Source organism: Medicago sativa, chromosome 6 (assembly GCF_051527215.1).
Source record: "Medicago sativa cultivar Bolivia chromosome 6, Bolivia_mono, whole genome shotgun sequence".
In the NCBI taxonomy this organism is placed as follows: Eukaryota; Viridiplantae; Streptophyta; class Magnoliopsida; order Fabales; family Fabaceae; genus Medicago; species Medicago sativa.
Genome location: NC_140754.1, coordinates 28,469,144 through 28,490,273, shown reverse-complemented (window position 1 = coordinate 28,490,273; position 21,130 = coordinate 28,469,144). Strand labels below are relative to the sequence as shown.

The 21,130-nt window shown below is 36.0% G+C and overlaps 1 long non-coding RNA gene across 1 annotated transcript; it reads left to right on the top strand.

Moving 5' to 3' along the window:
- Positions 1-6,275: 6,275 nt before the first annotated feature.
- Positions 6,276-8,730, top strand: LOC146914340 (uncharacterized). The gene is made up of 5 exons (XR_015016558.1): positions 6,276-7,211; positions 7,288-7,433; positions 7,577-7,737; positions 7,828-7,932; positions 8,534-8,730. It is a non-coding gene; the product is annotated as an uncharacterized LOC146914340 (long non-coding RNA).
- Positions 8,731-21,130: the final 12,400 nt, after the last annotated feature.

The following is a 21,130-nucleotide window of genomic DNA, read 5'->3' as shown; positions in this document are numbered from 1 at the left end:
AGAAGAAAAAGTTGCAACAAAATCAAACTCCAATGAAGAGTTTAAACCCTATATTGATGATGATGATCCGATGTTGTCCATTCAATCCCTCATTCGTTGCTCCATTGCAAGAAAAATTAACTATAAAACTTTCACCTCGGTTGTATCTGAATTGTTAAAACTTGAATAAAACCGTCAAATTTAATTCCCAACCTAATAGTGTATATGTTTATGTACCCGGCCAGCTTAATACTGGCAACTTTGTAAGAGTATGGAGAGACACCTTAAACATTTGGGATAGTCTGCATAAAGTTTAAACATTAAGTCCTCATAGGTGGAGATCATGTAGCATATTGGTCTAAGTTTAATTAATTCTTTGATTAAATTTAAGATTTAGTGTGGTTTGACCCTTGATCACTTTGAAGTACACAATGTTGGCTTTTATTATCCTATTGAGGAGTGCAAATAGGTGTTATTTATAAAATGAATAGAGATACAACTTTCATTTTTTCCGAAAGCCCATTTCAAATGTCTTTATGGTAAAAAAAAAAGGTGAATCTCTAAAGCATTAAAGTCAATTGCGATTTTGGGTCATTTAATATTGCCTAATTGGGATAATTACCTAAGCCTAAATCATGTTTCAACTGTCAAGAATAGAACAAATTAGGTTTTGGTAATTTCGGAGTATAAATAAGTTTTTTTTTGTTAGAGAGCAAACTATCTTTTCATTCAGTCGTTTTCATATTTCGTTGTTTAGAAATGTTAATTTCATTTCTACAATTTAATATCTTTTCCGTTTTATTTTCAATATGTTGATTAGAATATATTTTCTTTAACTTGTGTTGAAAGCTTCGTTCAATTATGTAGATCTGTAATGTTCAATTTTGCCAAGGTTAATTGAATTCACTTACATTGACACTTGAATTAAATCAATATTTGAATAAATTCTTAGATTCTGTAATGTTTAGTTATAGGTTTAATTGGATTTAATATTTAGATTAATTATGTTTTTCGATGCTTCTTCCAATATTACTGTAAATTAAATTCTAGATTTTCCTGAAGCTTGATCTGAAAATCAGATTTTGAATGAAATTAATTGGTTGATTTGCCAATTCATTAATTCTTTAAACTGCAAACTATTTTACAAATCAAGCAATTGGTGTTATATAGAAAATGAAAAGATATACCACTTTCATTTTCTACTGAAAGCCCATTTCAAACGTCTTTATGGTAAAAAAAAAATGTGAATCTCTGAAGCATTAAAGTCAATTACGATTTTGGGCCACTTAATATTGCCTAATTGGGATAATTACCTAAGCCTAAATCATGTTTCAACTATCAAGAATAGAATGGATTAGGTTTTGGTAATTTAGGAGTATAAATAAGGTTTTTTTTGTTAGAGAGCAAACAATCTTTTTCATTCAGCCGTTATCATATTTTGTTGTTGGGAAATCAAACTCCACATAAGCTAGATTATGTAGATCAATTTAGTAGTTAAGGATCCTGTTTTTATATTTTGAGGTACGAATTTAGAAATGTCAATTTCATTTATATGATTTAATATCTTTTCCGTTTGATTTTCAATATGTTGATTACAATATAATTTCTTTAACTTATGTTGAATGCTTCTTTCAATTACATAAATTTGTAAAATTCAATTTTGCCTAAGTATATCAAATTCATTTACTTAGACACTTGATTTAAATCAATATTCAAATATTTAGATTTGTAATGTTTTGTTATAGGTTTAATTTGATTTAATATTTAGATTAGTTGTGGTTTTGTGATGCTTCTTCCAAAATTATTGTAAATCAAATTCTAGATTTTCTTGAAGTGTGATTCTGAAATTAGATTTTTAATTTGAAAAAAGCATTCAACATAAATTAAAGAGAAGATATTGTGATCAACATATTGAAAATCAAAACCAAAAGATAATAAATCATAGAAATGAAATTGACATTAGATACTTAACTACTGAATTGATCTACAAAATTTAGCTTCCGTTGAGTTTGATTTTCCAACAACGAAATATGAAAATGGATGAATGTATAGATGGTTTGGTCTCCAACAAAACAAAACCTTATTTATACTCATAACATACCAAAACCTAATCCCATTCTGTTCTGGACAGTTTAAGCATGAGTTGGACTTATATAATTAGTCCAATTAGACAATATTAAGTGGCCCAAAATGGTAATTGACCTCAATGTTTCCAATAGTAATATCAAAGAAAAAAAATTCGATAAAGTTTTAACAAGTTGATCTTTACGGTTAACTGTGTGCCACATCAAATAATATTTAAGACATTTAATAAAGTACAAGATAATAAAACAAGTGGAGTAACAAGCACATATTTCCGAGGATCATAATTCATTGGAGAGAATGCAAGTATTTGTTGAAAATTTGCCATAATAATATTATATGATTTAGAAATTATTGAGTCAAATATAAACACGGGTATGATCTTAATTAAATGATCTTAATCTCTAATAATGTAATTGTGTAACGGAAGAACATTCATTTTCAATAAGATTGAAGAAACCGTGAAGGTATATAATTGTCAAACCTTAAGAAAAATTAGGCATATATCCTATATGCAATCAAGATAACTACAAATTCACACAATCCTATGTTCGATCTTAACATAAACTCTTGAAATTCAGTTTAAAATCGGATCTAAAACACAAAATCGAAATACACAGTATCGACTCTAAATCAGATCAAGAATTACTTCTTTTAAAGTTATCCTAATTTCTAAAATACTCTCAATAAAAGATGAAAAACATAATGAAGAATACAAAATAAATAAATTATATAAATTATTTACTCATAAAAATAAAAACAATTAATTCACAAAAAAATATAATATATTTATTATATTAATTTAATTTTAATTAAAAATAAAAAAATAATATTTCTTCCAAACTTACCTGCTCTCCATATTAAATCAAAGAATCACATCCGTCACAAATTTGTCGTGAACATTGCAACAACTAAGTGTGTAGCAGCAAATCATAATTGATAATGTGTAGAAGTCCAAAACAAAATCATTGATTTGAATTTGATCAAGCATGGAAGGTTAGCTCATGTATCTGGGTTTGTTGCCTCAACGTAGATCTAGTAGAAGAAAAAAAAAACAAGATTAAATAAAAGAAAAGAACCCAACGACAAAAAGAAAATATTGATATATGATGAAATAATATAAAATATATAGACTGGACACAAAAACACACATAATCGATTTGACTAAAATGATATCACAAAGGATGTATCCCCCTTACATATCATAGCCACTCCAACAATACAGGTAGATACGTGTGAACTTGTATTATATACAGATGAGTGATAGAAAGATATTAGAAATCCAAATGAATGATAGCATGGAAAAATAGAGAGACACAAAGAGGAAGAATTCAAACGGCGACATTTGCTCGTCTTCTAATAGTTAACCTAATAACACATTTATAAAGAGCTCACATGAGAATTTGTTGATGTAATTAGGTTATGTTTCATTGATGGGCTTCACTAGTCCAAAAAGTATATATGATATATGGACTCCTTGACTGAAACTTGCTTGGACAAGGCCCACCTTTTTAAGTACATCTCCAATGTAACACCCCTCAAATTTCTTATTATTGTATATTAGAACTATTATAATATCAATAATAAATTTCTATTAATTGAAGGGTAATATTTTACTATTAATATTTATGAATATCTCATGTTCATAAATATTTTAACGGATTATTGATAAGGTCATGGCTGAGGTTAGACATAGTAGCACTTTATCCATAGGTTGTATGTCCTCTAAAATGGAGGATTTTGTGGTTCTTCATTTTTTTCGAGGTAACCAAGAGGCACAAGAATTCAAATTCCATATTTGAGTTGTATTGGAAGCCCTCTCTTATTAGGAGGATAAAGGTCAATACCAATTGATCTTCAATTTGTTTTCCTAATGTTGCATATATAGGGGTAATCCTTAGGGATCATAATGCTTTAGCCGCTAAGTACTATGCTATCATTTCATCATTGAAAAACACTAGAGAAATAGGCTAGTATAACTTGTGGGTGGAAAATGATTTTCAGGTAGTTGTCTCCATGGAACAAATCAATACAAAGCTTGTAGTACAGGAAAAATCAACACAACTGTTTTTTCCTATAGCAGTGTGCGCGCAGCACATGGCCCGTTAGGTGAGAAAACATAATAGGAGAGGTTGCATTCTATTTACTTTTTTGAAAATATTTTTCGACGTTTATAAAAAGATTAAAGCAAGCAATAAAACCAGAGAGAGATATAGAACAACACAAGTAATTATCCCGGTTTACTTCACAATCCGAAGTTAGTACAGTCCCTTTGCACTTTAAAGAGATTTTTTTTACTATAATCACACAAGATTACAATTACTTAAACACACAAGTCTAAGGTTTCTTTGCTTCACATTTGTGGATTTCTACAATCAGAGTTTACAAATAAATTTGATTGTGTTTGTACTTTTGTACTCAGAGAGTCGTAAACTAATTTAAATCTCAAATGACTTCTGACACTTAAGAAATTTTAAGATTGAAAGTTTGTTTGAATTTTTCCAAGTGTTTGTGCGCTATATAATTTGACAGAGTTTTGGCATTTGTAAAATTTAACGAAGTCTCTTAAGTTCTTCAAACGCTCAGGTCCTTAAATATGAGAGAATTAAGGTGCACTTGTTTGAAGAGATGCAAGCACTTTAAACTTCATGAGAAGCTTTGATAAGGTTCCTATACTTTGCTTCAAATGGATAATTCTGTTGAATAGTACTAGAGGGATCATTTGCTTCTTTTGGAATGATCCATTTCATTCACTTTGCCTTTAAAAAAATTTGTTTGTTTCTGCATGTGGTCAGAAGAAGACAAACAATAGGATCATAACTTGAAAGCGAAGTTTCTTCAGACGAAGACAAAACTGGCCATAGTCTCTCAGAGTGTTCATTTACTGACATTTCCATCAGAATGTGCTTCCATCAGAGTATGTTTCCATCAAAGTCGCTTTCCATCAGAGCCTTCAAGGCTTGATGCATCTTCTGATTAGAACTTTGAGATTTTATTGACCTTTCTTCAGATCATAGTCAAAGTCCTCAGAGATTCTCTTGAGTACCAAATGAGTTCTTTTGCGTTTAGAGCTTGGTGTCTCAGAACCAACAAGTTGACATCAGATTCAGAATTTAATTATATGGTCCTTCACATTTGAACACTCATTTGAGTACCCAATTATTCTTTCATACATTGTTATAATCAAAACCTTTGTTCTGAATTCCACTTTGGTTCTATAGTCTGTGTAAAAGAGAGTTGAGGTCCAATGCACCTCAGGTTGATCAATTTAGCCTAAGCTGGAAAATATGTATTTCTTCATCGTTTTTCGAGTGTTTTGTTTCTCCAACTTGTTTTTGGAATTTGCGAAAAGCCTTCTACAACCACCTTGTTGTATTAATTTCGTGTCTTCCAAAACTTCCATGAGATGTCTTGCTTGACAAATTATATAATTTATCAATAAAAAGACTCAATACACGTATAAGATTGACTGATTTTGGGAAAAAATGAGATTCCTATATTTTACTCCCTCCGTCCCATATTAGATAACCTGTTTGACAATATGTACTTTTGACCTGACATACTTCGACCATATTTTTCTACTAATATACAAAGATAAATAATATCATATAAGTTGTTGTTGGATTCGTCTCAATGAATATTTTCAAAATTTTAAATTTTCATAATTTTTTCAAATAGATAATTGAAGATAAAAAAATATGTATTGGTGTGTGTGTGTCAGGGTCAACTATGTCATCTAATATGGGAGAGAGGGAGTATAACATATTTACACAACATTGATCTTCGTATCGTAAGTTTTAATGTCATCTCTTTAAATTTAGTAAATGAAATTATATTTGTTAATTATTGATTACAATAGTTACGAAATTATACATTATATTTTATGAATAACTATTGACTTTGTGTTGGTTGGTACATGCCTATATTGTTATGTTTTGTTCGTTAGAGCGTTGTTATATGGCATGAGAGACTTACCGTACGAAATCACATGACATTTTCAACAACAGGAAATTTATTTTAGTAATGGATATCTTAGTAGTTTATCAATGCTTTTGTATAAAATATATATTAAAAAACCATGTTACAAAAGAAAGAGCATGCATGATCCGCCATTCTACATGACATTGGTGAGGCAAGACACTAACAACAATAGATTTAGGGAAGTATAAACTTGTTTGTGCAAATATGACGACAAATATGACGACAGAAACTCACTACCACAATTTTAAGTTTTAATAGCGCCTGTTTAATAGCACTTTCTGATAAATGCTATTAAAAATCCAACACACGGACCAATAATAGCGCTTATAAATCGGGCGCTATTATACACTGCTTCTGCGTATCCTTACTTAGCGTTTTGGGCAAAACGCTATTATTATGAACCACTTAGATAGCGCTTACGTGTAAACGCTATTAACAAACACACCTTAGATAGCGCTTATGTGGAAGGTTATTCTGGCACTAAACACACCAAAACCAAGACCACACATTAAAAAAAAAAAACACAGAAAAATACTTTAGCTAACCAAAATCTAGAACACGTTCATCTCAAACCCACCACCATCATCTCAAAACTTCTTTCTCACCACCGAATCCTCACCGGACCTCGTCGTCGATCTAGCTGTCAGAACCCAGAAAACGGCCACCACCATCATCTCACCCACATCTCGCTGATCTCCACCTTTACATACCCAAAACCTAGAAACCGGCCACCACCATCATCTCACCCTCGATCTCACCAAAACCCTTCATCATCTTCACTGTCTCAGCAACCACCCACCACGATCGTCTCCATCATCTCACTCACCACCATCAAACCCATCATCATCTTTGGACTCGCCCTTCATCCCACCCTCGTTCCCTTTCTTTGTCATCGAACTCGACGTCGAACTGATTGGCCGCCAACCACCTGTCTCTACTCCGCCAACACCTCCGCCCTTGGTTCTCTACACCGCCTCCTCCCTCAGCTACTTCGCCTCACCACTTTTTCACCGCAATTTCCAACAGAACCACACAAACCCTCACTCGAACAAAATGCACGGTCGACCTCGCAGATCGTTGAAGGAAGAAGATGAATCAGCTTTATTAGCCAAAGCTAAAAAGCTTCGTTCACTTCAGTCTTAATTTCTCATCAATCACGAAAATCACATGTACGTTCTTCCTTTAACTCTTCACTTTTGCTTAGTTTTTTTCGTTTTGATTATAATTGAATAAATCTGTTTACAGGTATAGCAAATACGCTTTAGATTTGAGCGCGAAGCTTCTAGAAATTAATTCAGAATGCTACAGAGCTTGGAATTACAGTAATTCAAAACAATCTCTCAATCCGATTCCGATTCCTTGCATCTCTCTTTGATCAGGAGCTCAAAGTGGTGAGATTTTTATTTTATTTACTTTTCCAAGTAATTGAATTGAGTATATATGTAGATTTAATGTAAAATTCAAACAATGTTCTTTTTGATTGCAAAATATGGAAATCTGATTGGTCATTTTGTATTGATTTTGTATTGTTTAGGTGGAGAATGCGTTGAAGAAGAATTTCAAGTCCTAGGGTGCATGGCATCATAGAAAATGGGTGCTTAGCAAGGGGCATTTATCCATAGATAATGAATTGCTCCTTCTGAATGGTTTTCAGCAGGCTGATGCACGGAATTTTCACGCTTGGAATTACCGAAGGTTAAATATTTATCCCTTTTGATAAAAAGAAAAGCAATTTGCAATTTGAGAGGCTGATGATGACACTTTTTGTTTTTGTATTACTTTCAGATTTGTTACTGCATTAATGAAAAGATTAGATGAGGATGAGTTGAAATACACAGAGAAAGTGATAGGGGATGATTTTAGTAATTAGTTTTCCTGGCATAATAGGAGGTATGCTAAGTACTTACTCTTTCAACAGATCATTATAGTGATGGTTGAAACTGTTGTATGTGTTTCTTCGATGCAATTGCGCTCATTTTAATATATTTGTCATAAATTGTTTGGATTGTCTCTGAAAAAGCATTAAATTTCAATGTTAACAACGATGTTGTATGATACATAGTTTTGTCGCATATCTTGTTTACATATTGGCATGCACAAGATTGATTTGTCCACTTATAACATTGATATCTATCTAGGATATGTACTGCTATCTATGCGTGATAAGTTGTGGCCGACAACAGTGGTTTGATTGCATACCAACCCATCTAGGTATTTGACAAAATATTCTTGCAGTATGGCCAATAATCAATTGGCCTTTCCCTTCGTGCATTATAGAAGATTCTCATTAATTTTCAGCTTTGGATTCAACAGAGAGTGGAGAATATATTGCTTTTGGTGGAAGACAAATTTTATTTTGGCCTCTATTTTGTTGATGTTGTTCTCAAAACACCTAGTTATGTAAACATGCTCTCAAATTTTAGAAGTTCATAGCTAATTGTATATGCACACCACAGTGATACAAAACTTTAACTACATCTTTCTTTGGCAGGTCCATGTTTTGGCAATGGCCTCCATCCGAAGTTGTTGTCACTGTCACGGTTCATAAAGCCCCACCAAAGAGATACAAAATCTTTTTGTTGCCTAGATTGGATTGTATATCCTTTTTGACTTAATAGGTTAGTTTAAATGTTGTTATGTTGGGCGTGGGATTCTTTTTCTCCTGTGTACTGTTGAGCTCTTCCCACTACCTTTGTGGAAGAACTTTTCTTATATATATATATATATATATAATATGCTGTGCAGGAAAAGATTGAATATGGGCATGTCCTTTTTCACGTGTTATAAACAAATTTTGGGGTTGGTTGAATTCTTGGGGAAGTTACCTATTTCAGTTTTCTACAACCTCTTTGAGATACTATATATATTACATTGAACGTGAATAGAGCTTTTTTGTGACTATAAAATAGTGTCCATAGGATTTGGAGTTCTAATGCTTTGATAGTTTGCTCATAATAGTGTATATGTTGCAACTGTTGTTGTTTTCTCAATTAATGCTTTTGTATTAGGTGAGATAATTAGACATGGTAACTCTAATAATTTCTGTGCTAAGTGGAGAATTCTTGTCAGCTGAATTGGCTCATGAACTTATGAACATGTATTTTGCTTATATTTAATCGCTTTCTTTTTTTTTTGTCAAAAAAAAACTCTTTTGATTAACACTTTCTACTTTGTACATAGATCAAGTGACTAAATAATTGTCACCTACTGTCGTTGGTCTCTAATATCCATATGCACTTGGTGCAATTTTTTACTAATATACATTAAGATATTATGGTTATGTTGTATTGATAGTATACAAATTGAAAAGGATCTTACTATTATTTCACTATAAGTCAATTTTTTCTTGTTGTGTATTAATTGTGTAGGTAAATTGGACCGTTGAGTATACAAGGCTCAAAGCACAAATTTTTATTTTGCAAAAACTATAGGTATGTTTATAGTTGAAAACTTTGTTAAATCCTTCTGCATTTTAAGTTACACAGATAAATTTAAATCACAGTCCTCCACTAACAAAATTATCCATCCCTCAAATAACTCCATGGGTGATACTGAAATTTACCATCTCATAATTGCACCTTTTTTTTTAATATCAATATTAGTTTTTAATCTTTGTAATTATATGATCTCTCTGACACATTTTCCTCACTAAATTCGTTGCTTCTTCCCTGATCCCAATCTTTTGTTGGTTTAACCATTCCCCTTGGGGAACCCCTTGAATCCCACCTTGGAAGGATTACAAGAGACTGTTTTATCTTGGTTTTCGGGTGTCAAACATTGATTACGTTTGAACCTTTTTAAACCGGTGATATCTTATTTTTTCTTGGGAAGGGAAAAAGTAAGCAAAACCCTTGAGAATCGAGGTCCGGGAGTTGTTTTCGCTACGGGAAGGTGTTAGGCACCCATAACGACTATAGTAACCTATAGGAACCGTCTTTAATTTCTACGCGCGCGCTTTATTTTTAAATGCTATTTGAAAATGTTATTTACACCTAAAAGTTACTAAATGAAGAATTGGAGGGAGAAGAATGTTTTTGGATTTTTATTTTAGTTGAATTGAAGGAATTTTGTTCCTTGCCTACGTACCCGTTTAAGGGATCAAATCCACCGTAGTTCTCTTTCAAAAAATGTTTTTGTTTTTGTTGGTTGATTTTAAGTTTGAAAAATGGAGTTTGAAGAATAGAAAGAGGCCTCAAGGGCATGAGATTAGGAAATAGTGAGGTTGAATTAGTGAATTGCAAAATATGGTCAAAGTTTGATTATTTTCATTTGAAATTTGATTAAGAAAATGGAAAAGAAAATACAATGGGATATTGGATCCCAAGGTTTGTTTGGAAAAGATTTGAGTGAAGTTGTTCACATTTGTTTGGAAAATTGATTTTTTTCTAAGTCTAAAGTCCTAGGCATACATCTAAACATACAATCCTAAACATACATCTAAACATGCATATTCTAGCTACTTAGTGATGTGTGTGCATGTGTCGGTGCTTGTGTCGGTGTACATCATTAGAGTCCATTGTCCTTATTACATCATGCCCTAATTACATGCTATGGTCTTGCAAAAAATTAAGAACATAAAGAAGAGAAAAAAAAGTACAACAAAAAGTAAGCCTAAAAATTTACTAAGTCCTTGAGAAGCTTGAAGTGCAAGTAATGGAAATTGAAGATGCGAGATGGAAGAATGCTTATGGTGCTCATGGAACAAGAGGTAGAAATGTTAGTAGAAAAAGGCATGAAAATAACGAGATAGTAAGCAAAGAAAATGGAATAGAAAGATAGTGATAGTTAGAGGCAAAAATAGCACAAAAGGACCTAAAATGCTAATAATACTAGAACCAAGACCATGACCTATGATTGTTCAAGTCATACTTATTTTCAAATGGCTTTAGGTACTGTAGCAACATGAACAATTATAGGTCAAGATCACACTAGAAAGATATGGAAACACATAGACATCATCCACACATTTATTCATACATTTACAAAATATAATGTGACTTGTAATGCAAGGAAGCGAAAGGTATTAACACAAGCAGTGACATAAGCATATCACCATGTGAAAAAACATCACAAAATCGCATGTCAATGGTCAACTTCATGCATCAAATTACTAAGATCGAAACACACCAAAGCAAACACAAATTGCACAAAAATGACAAAGTATCACAAGAAATTCACATATACTTTTTACCTATTTTTTTAGCACATGGAAATATCATGAAAATAACAAGAAAAAGTATCGAAAACAATGTAGAAAATTGATTAAGCATTAAATGCAAATTTTGATGTGCAAGAGGTGCAGGAATCAATATAGCGGGTACGTATAGCAAAAAAAATCAAGAAACACAAAGAAACAGGCCCAAACCCACAAAGAAACTTTCAGGAGCCACTTGATTTAGATCACATGATGGCTAGCAGTGAGGGAGCATGGGAATAAGGTGCACACACGCACATAGGATAAAAATGGAATATAAGCTTCTCTTTCAATCACCAGAACACGTGAATCAAACCAAAACACCATGGCCATGGTAACGAAGGAGATGACGGAGAGAACCGGTGCGGCGGTCGTAATTCCATACTTTACCGTTTTTTAAAACGAATCACACCACCGGAACCGGAATTCTCTCCTCTTCTTCGATCTCAAAGCTCCGTTTTCACACAACAATTCACGACAAGATTCGGCGTTCGCAAAGCAATTCGAAACAATTCAAGAATGGCCACGAAGATGCTAACACGAAAAGGAGAGGAAGAAAGTGTTACCGATTCAGTTGTGCTTTTGCCGAGTTCGTCGTTGTTGTTTGCGAATTCGATTTGATTGCTGCGACCTCCTCTTGATTCCAGATTCGAGTTCGTTTCGGAGTTCGAACTGATTGCTGCGACCTCGTCCTTTCCTTCTCTGATTTGTGATTTCGTTCTTCTCGGATCTGCTACTGGTTTTGCTCAATTCGTCGCTATCTGCTTGTTTGGATTTGCGCTGCTACTCTCCTTCTCTAAGGCTCGGTTCTGGTTCTGTTCCGTTGAGCTTTTCTTTGTTCAGAACGTGTTGTTGTTGATTTCATCCGTTTCCTTTCCTTTGCGTTTCGCTCGATCTGTTTCCGTAATCCCTTGAGGCAGATTCAATTGTTGTAAAACTAGATGATGATGTCGATTGAGGCTAAAGATGGGAATAGCTTCGTGTTGATACCATTGTTGTTGGCTGAGTTTTGAGAATCGGTGATTTGGATGGATGTGGATTGGAAGAATTGAGACCGGTTTGGACGAATTTGCATGAACACCGCTTATTGGAATTTTGATTTTGGTTTGAAATTAATGAGTTTTGTGAATTGGTGATGAATGTAGCGGTGGTTTTGTGGTGATTATGGTGGTTTCGAAGGTTGAAGGTGGTGGTTGAAGGTGGTTATGGAGGTTGTTGAAGCTTTTGGCTATGGTGGAAGTTAGTTAGAGGAGAGAGAAAGTTGTTAGAAGGGAGGGAAAAAATAGAGAGAAAATTTGTGATTTTTGTGGAGTTTTTTGTGGAATGATTGAAAAATAATTAGTAAATTGACCTTGACCATGACTTTGACCTATTTATAGGTGATGTGGGAATGCTTGGACCAATGAAACAATGCCATGTGGCACTTGACTTGTAACAAACCTTGACTTTGACTCTAACAAACTTAAAAAGGGATTAAAATGTAAATAACAAAAGTACAAGGACCGAAATGAAAATTAAAACTAAAATTGAATTGAAAAAGTAAAATGAAAATTAACGTAAAGCGAGACGATTAAAGACAACGAAGCAGATAAGAGATTTTATGTGAAATGACCAAAACGCCCCTAGGGGCTAAAATGACTCGAAACGACTCAAATGCAATTTTAAAATGATTTCTCAACAAGGGATTAAAGCAAGAGTTCATACAAGCGAATTAAAAGACTCAGAGACAATTTTTAGAATTTAAACAGGGCTTTGACACATGAAAAGACTAAAATGCCCCTAGGGGCAAAATTGACTCAAAATGACTTCAAATGCAATTTAAAAATGGATTTTGACATAGAATTGAAATGAAGACTTATTCAAACTATTTGAAAGGATTCAACCAAATTTTTAAAAGACTGAAAGAAATTTTATCATGGGAAATGACTAAAATGCCCCTAGGGGCTAAACTGACTAAAAATGACTCAACTGATATTTTTTTGAAATGAATTTTGACATGAGATTGAAACAAAGGCTTATACAAACCAATTTAAAAGACTCAAACAATTTTCAAAGATTAAAATGAATTGAATGCGGGAAATGACTAAAATACCCTTTTATGTGAATTTTGCAAATAACATTGAAATAAAATGCAGAGAAAGATGCAATTGATCGGAGACATATCAGATGACTTATAATGCAAGAAAAGAAGAATTGGACAAGTATTTTTAGGTCCAAAATTAGGGTATAACAGCTGCCCCTATTTAAGTTTCTTTGTCCGGAGAGTCAAGAGACGAAGTCTTTGAGTTGACGGGACGAAGATACTTAAATATTAGCATTTGCACTGCTTTTGGACATAAAAATACGCTTTCAGAGTTTCAAAAACATGAATATTATGTAATGTTTGATTATGAATGCAAGACAAACAACTGGAGTCTATGGAACCTATCATGTCACTGGGGATTCAGGTGGACATTGACAGGGTAGACAAACCAGGGAGTAGAAAATAAGGTGCAAGTTGTTCTTTGGGTCGAACTAGTCACTTGACCAAGAAAGACAAAACAAGAGATAGGTGCAAGCTGTTCTTGGGATTGAACTTGGCACTTGACCGGAAACTTAGACATATAGGCAGATACAAACGGTTCTTTGGATCGAACTTGACACTCGGTTGAAAACACAAACAGATAGACAGACACAAACTGTTCTTTTGGATTGAACTGGCTGTTTGGCTGGAGACCTAGACAAAAGGGTTGATACAAGCTGTTTCTTTGGATCGAACTTGCTTGTTGAATTATCACCACATCATGTGGGAGAATGCAGACTGTTCTCTTAGAACGAACTTGTCGTTTGACCGATAACAAAGCATAAGCTGGGTACAAACTGTTCTTCAGATTGAACTTGCCGTCTGACTGATAATAGAGCATGAGCTGGGTACAAACTGTTCTATCGAACTTGCCGTTTGACCAATAACAAAGCATAAGCTGGGTACAAACTGTTCTATCGAACTTGCCGTTTGTCCGGAAGCACAGGCATACAAGCAGGTACAAGTGGTTCTTTTTTGGATTGAACCCGGCACTTGACCAGCAATGAGATACCAATTGAAAGTCTGGCTTAACAAGATACCAATTGAGGGTAAATTGTTATTGACTTGATTTGAAAAATAGACATGACCATTTTTGTTGGCCCAAGAGTAAATTGACATTGATTTGAATTGAAAATTGACATGACCATTTTTGTTGGCCCAAGAGTAAATTGACATTGATTTGAATTGAAAATTGACATTGGCAGAGACATAGACATAGACATTGAAATTGGAATTGAAATTGACATTGACATGGAAATTGGAATTGAATTTGACATTGGATATTGGAAAGTTGCAAATGACATTGAGATTGGATTGAAATTGGAATTTGACATTGAAATTGGATTGAAAATTGACATTGACGTTGTCATTGGATGTCAACATTGGAATTGAAAGATTGACATTGACATTGTCATTGGATGTCAATACTGGAATTGAAAGATTGACATTGACATTGTCATTGGATGTCAATACTGGAATTGAAAGATTGACATTGACATTGTCATTTGGATGTCAATACTGGAATATGAGATTGACATTGACATAGTCATTGGAATTGAAATTGGAAATTGACATTGGAATTGGATTGAAATTGGAATTGAAGATTGACATTGACATTGTCATTGGATGTCAACATTGGAATTGGAGATTGACATTGACATTGTCATTGTATGTCAACACTGGAATTGTTATTGAAGTGGAGATTGCTTCGGACTTTGACATTTGAAATTGAAATTGGGATTGGAAAGTTGAGATTGCATTGAATTTGACAATTGAAATTGAGTTGAATTTGACAGTTTGACATTGAAATTGAGATTGGAATTGACATTGGAGATTGGAAATTGCTTCGAATTTGACAGTTGACATGATTGGAATTGAAGTTGGAGAGTTGAGTTTGACAGTTGAAACTTTGATTGAATTTGGCAGTTGAAAGTCGGATATGCAACATGTATGTATGATATAGCAAGATTATTGGATGCATGAGCACGTAAAATGCATGATTATGCATGTATGAATGCTTGAAATGCATGATTGGTTGGCAACTTGGCAGAGAAATTTCACAAAGGCAGACAAGACATTGGAAGATTGGGCACGTAGTGGCTCGTGCTGCAACATATTCACAGGGAAAAAACCTCTTTGGAGATACCGTCGTTGGGAGACGTATCGAAACCATGGCTGAGGGCAATAAAACTTGTAGAAGAGGGACCTTCGGAAAGTCCGTGGATACAGGTCGCCGTTGCTAGGCATGTCAGTGCTGGGTAAACATTGGATGTTCGCATCTGTGGTCAATGCTTTTTCAATATTTCATTCTTTCATTTTTTCATTTTCAAACCCCATTTTTGCCTGAACCGCCCTTTCGGGTTTTCGATTCACCGGGGGATAAGATTCTTTTCATTGCCCCATTTTTGCCTGAATTGCCTTCATAGGTTGTCAATCAGCGGGGTGCTCATTTTTGCCTAAGCCGCCCTTTCGGGTTTTCAACTTAGCGAGCTTTTTTATCTTCATTTTTTCTTTTCATTTCATTCTGTTTTTTCATTCTTGCCATTGACCACAGATCATCCCGGGGAGTAACCTGCTTGTAACATGTATTGAAATAGACATTGATGCTCATTCATTCATGCATGTTCCATTGAAATGTACCCTGTTGCTCAGGTTTGCTTTCAAAATAGACGGAAAAACGATTGTTTAGTTTTCAAAAGATGTTTGTTTCAGACACTGACATTATCAAATGGAAAGAAAATATTTGTATAAAGCATTGAAAGTAGAAAGAAAACAGAATTTCAAACAATAGAAAAGCTCAAATTGATGTAGAAGAGTGAAAGTCAGCCAAAGGCATGGCTTCACGGATTTACAAAGCTTGGAAAATGGTAATTTTATTGGTTGGTGATACATTGAACACGATGACCGCTACATTTCATAGAAACTTTGAATTCACAAGTACAGAAGCCTCTGATGAAGATGATCATCGACAGTTGCAGATGCCCCAAGGGGTGATGGTGATTTGCTAGATATAGTTACTTGTCTTTTATCAACCTCAATTTTGCATGAACCGCCCTTTCGGGTTTTCGGATCATCGAGGCGCTCATTCTTGCCTGAGTTGCGTACAATCTCAGCGAGCTTTTTCATATTCATTTTTTTGTCCCTAACTTTTGCCTGGATCGCCCTTTCGGGTTTTCGATCCACCGGGAAGCGCATTTTTGCCTAGGCCGCCCTTTCGGGTTTTCGACCTACCACGCTGTTCTTTTCTTTCTAGACAAAGTATTTCTTGACTATATCGGCATTAACAGGATTTGGGAGTTCAACACCATCCATGTGTGTGAGAATCAAAGCACCACCAGAGAAAGCCTTCTTGACGACATAAGGACCTTCATAGTTAGGTGTCCACTTGCCCCTTGGGTCGGGTTGCTGACTTATTCTTCTTTTCAATACAAGTTCGCCTTCCTTGAATTCTCGAGGTCGGACTTTCTTGTCAAAAGCATTCTTCATTCGCACTTGATACAACTGTCCATGAGTCATGGCATCCATACGTTTCTCTTCAATCAGATTCAACTGGTCATACCGACTTTGACACCATTCAGCCTCAGTTAACTTTGCTTCCATGATCACTCGAAGAGATGGAATCTCCACTTCCAGAGGGAGAACTGCTTCCATACCATATACAAGAGAGAAGGGAGTTGCCCCGGTTGAACTGCGCACTGTAGTACGATAACCATGCAAGGCAAAAGGTAGCATTTCATGCCAGTCTTTGTAAGTAGTGACCATCTTCTGAACAATCTTCTTGATGTTCTTGTTAGCGGCCTCAACTGCACCATTCATCTGAGGTCTATAAGGAGAAGAGTTGTGATGTTCAATTTTGAATTCTTCACATAAAGCCTGCATCATGCTATTGTTCAGATTGGAACCATTGTCAGTGATGATCTTGTTGGGAACACCATATCGACAGATGATGTTATTCTTGATAAACTTGACAACCACTTGCTTGGTTACATTAGCATAGGAAGCAGCTTCAACCCACTTGGTGAAGTAATCAATTGCCACTAGAATGAAACGATGTCCATTGGAAGCTTTTGGTTCAATTCTTCCGATCATGTCAATACCCCACATAGAGAAAGGCCATGGGGAAGATATAACATTGAGAACATGTGGAGGCACATGAATCTTGTCAGCATAAATTTGACATTTGTGGCATCTTTTAGCATGTTTGTTGCAGTCACGCTCCATAGTTATCCAGTAATAGCCGGCTCTTAACAGCTTCCTTGACATGGTGTGACCCGAAGCATGGGTCCCAAAAGTACCGTCATGCACATCATGCATCAATTTCTCAGCTTCTTGTTTGTCAACGCATCTTAACAAGACCATGTCATAGTTCCTCTTGTATAGGACTTCTCCGTCCAGAAGGAATCTGCTAGCCCATCGTCTCAAAGTCTTCTTATCCCTGTTGGAAGCGCCAGGTGGATATTCACGATTTTGCAAGAATTGTTTGATGTTGTAGTACCAAGGCTTTTTGTCATTCACATCTTTGTCAGCTTGATCTGGCATATTTTCAATAGTAAACACATGAGCGGGTCTATCAAGACGCTGCACTTTGATTACAGGCACGTCATTCCAGTGATTGACTCGGAACATGGAAGACAGAGTAGCAAGAGCATCAGCCATCTGATTTTCATCCCGAGGGATGTGGTGTAGCTCAACCTTGGTGAAATACGTCAACAGACGTCTTGCATAGTCACGGTATGGGATCAGCTTCTCATGATGAGTCTCCCATTCACCTTTTATCTGATTAATAACAAGTGCAGAATCTCCATAGATGTCAAGGTGTTTGATTCTCAGGTCAAGGGCTTCTTCAATGCCCAAGATACATGCTTCATATTCAGCTATGTTGTTTGTGCATTCAAAAGTTATTCGAGCGGTGAAAGGAATGTGGTGCCCCTGTGGAGTTACAATGATGGCTCCAATTCCTTTACCATAAGCATTAACAGCACCATCAAACACCAATCCCCATTTGCTGTTGGGATCTGGCCCTTCATTGATCAGTGGCTCTTCACAGTCTTTTGCTTTCAGATACATAATCTCTTCATCAGGGAAATCAAACTTGATTGGCTGGTAATCATCAAGAGGCTGACAAGCAAGATGCTCAGCAAGGACACTTCCCTTGATTGCTTTCTGAGCTTTGTACACAATATCATATTCAGACAATAACATTTGCCAACGTGCAATCTTTCCAGTAACAGCAGGCTTTTCAAAGATGTACTTGATTGGATCCATTCGGGATATTAACCAAGTTGTATGATTCACCATGTAATGACGCAGGCGTTTGGCAGCCCAGGCTAAAGCACAACATGTTTTTTCAAGCATTGTATACCGAGTCTCGCAGTCGGTGAACTTCTTGCTCAGATAGTAGATAGCATGCTCTTTCTTACCAGTCTCATCTTGTTGACCGAGAACACAGCCCACTGAATCATCTAACACTGACAGATACATAATCAAAGGCCTTCCTTCCACTGGCGGGACAAGGATAGGTGGCTCCAACAGGTATTCTTTAATGCTGTCAAAAGCTTCCTGACATTCATCATTCCATACAACAGGCTGATTCTTTCTGAGCAGTTTGAAAATTGGACCACAAGTAGTAGTCATGTGAGATATGAATCTTGAAATATAGTTCAAACGTCCGAGGAAACCTCTGACTTGCTTCTCAGTTTGAGGGGCCGGCATTTCTCTGATGGCTCGGACTTTGTCAGGATCAACTTCAATGCCTCTTTGGCTGACAATGAAGCCTAGCAACTTTCCAGATCGTACACCAAATGTGCATTTGTTAGGATTCAATCGCAGCTTGTACTTTCTCAATCTTTCAAACATCTTTTTCAAATACACAACATGCTGCTCTTCATCACTTGATTTCACAATCATGTCATCAACATATACTTCAATCTCTTTGTGAATCATATCATGAAACAAGGTCGTCATACCTCTTTGATAGGTAGCACCAGCATTTATCAAGCCAAACGGCATCACTTTATAACAGAACGTTCCCCATGGAGTGATGAAGGACGTCTTTTCTCTATCTTCAGGTGACATTCGTATCTGATTATAACCAGAGAAACCGTCCATAAAGGAGAACACTTTGGATTGAGCAGTACTGTCAACAAGCACATCAATATGAGGCAATGGGAAGTTATCTTTTGGACTGGCTTTGTTCAGATCTCTGTAATCAACACACATTCGAACTTTCCCATCTTTCTTTGGTACTGGTACGATGTTGGCAATCCACTCAGGGTATTCAGCTGTCATGAGGAAACCCGCATCAATTTGCTTTTGTACCTCAGCCTTGATCTTAAGAGCCATGTCTGGACGAGACCTTCTTAATTTCTGTTTGACAGGAGGACATTCAGGTCTTGTCGGTATCCGGTGTTCCACGATCTTGGGATCTAGACCCGGCATATCTTCATAGGACCATGCGAAGACATCTGGATAATCATGGAGAAGCTGAATGATCTTCTTTTTCACTTCTGGCTCAAGTGCAGCACCGATCTTGATCTCTCGCTTGTTCTCTTCAGTACCCAGGTTGATAAGCTCAATCTCTTCCTGGTGAGGCTGAATGGCTCTTCTTTCTTGCTCAAGCAGTCGAGTGATCTCATACGGTATCTCTTCATAATCGTCATCCTCATCTTCAGCTTCATATACAGGGAATTCAAAATTTGGAGGAACCATAGGGTCACTGTGTTCAACGGGTTTATTGTGGTTCAATCTGCATAATATGATTGGGATGATTTTAGAAAAATGTTTTTTATGCAGACTTTTGAAATTAATAAGAAAATAACAGATGTTTTGGTTTTTTCTGGCATTACCATTATTTCCAAGAAAAAGGCACTAAAAAAAGTAAAAAACAAAGAGTCGTGAGAAAGACGACAACTTTTTATTGATTAACGGCAATGCCGAAACAAACACGCCCTTACAAAGATATCACTTTCGCCTTGGGCAGAGCGAAAGGATTGTTATTTTGAAAACAAGAAAAACATGAGCAACAAGACACATTACATGGAAGCATGCATGACTAAAGGAACATCAATGGCTTCCCAATTTCTCACAGTGCCTCCTGGTATAACAAATGCAGGCACGTGACTACTTCCAGCAGCGTCTTCAGCAATAGCATTGATGAACCCAGCACTGTAGAAGGTTCCCTTTGAAACAGCAGATGTTGGGGAGAATCCAAGGCCCTCTTTACGCTTGTTCTCCAGAATCTGAATCACTTTGCCCCAGCCAGCAGCTTGCCCTGCCTGGACAGCCTTCTGGGCGTCCTTTAGTGAAGCCATGCTAGCACCAGCCCTCCGGGGCTCTGCACCCTCAACAGTCAAGCCTTGAAACGATGTCCCTTCCGCGGACCCTGCTTCAACACAAGAGAATGATGATACCTGGCTAACAAGATATGCTTCTTCACCGTGCACAGTGACAATCTTACCATTCCTCATGAATTTGAGCTTCTGATGCAAAGTGGATGTGACTGCTCCAGCGTCGTGAATCCATGGTCTTCCGAGGAGACAGCTGTAAGAAGCATTGATGTCCATGACTTGGAAAGTTATTTGAAATGTCTCGGGACCAACGGTGATTGGCAAGTCCACTTCCCCGAGAACATCTTTGCGGGACCCATCAAAAGCTTTAACCAGATAGCTGCTACCCCTCAGGGAGATTCCATGATGGCTCAATTGCCTTAGTGTGGATTCAGGCATTACATTCAGAGACGATCCAGTGTCTACCAATACGTTGGATATCAGGTCAGACCCACAGTGCACCGAGATATGCAGAGCCAAGTTGTGACGTTTCCCTGCCTCGGGGAG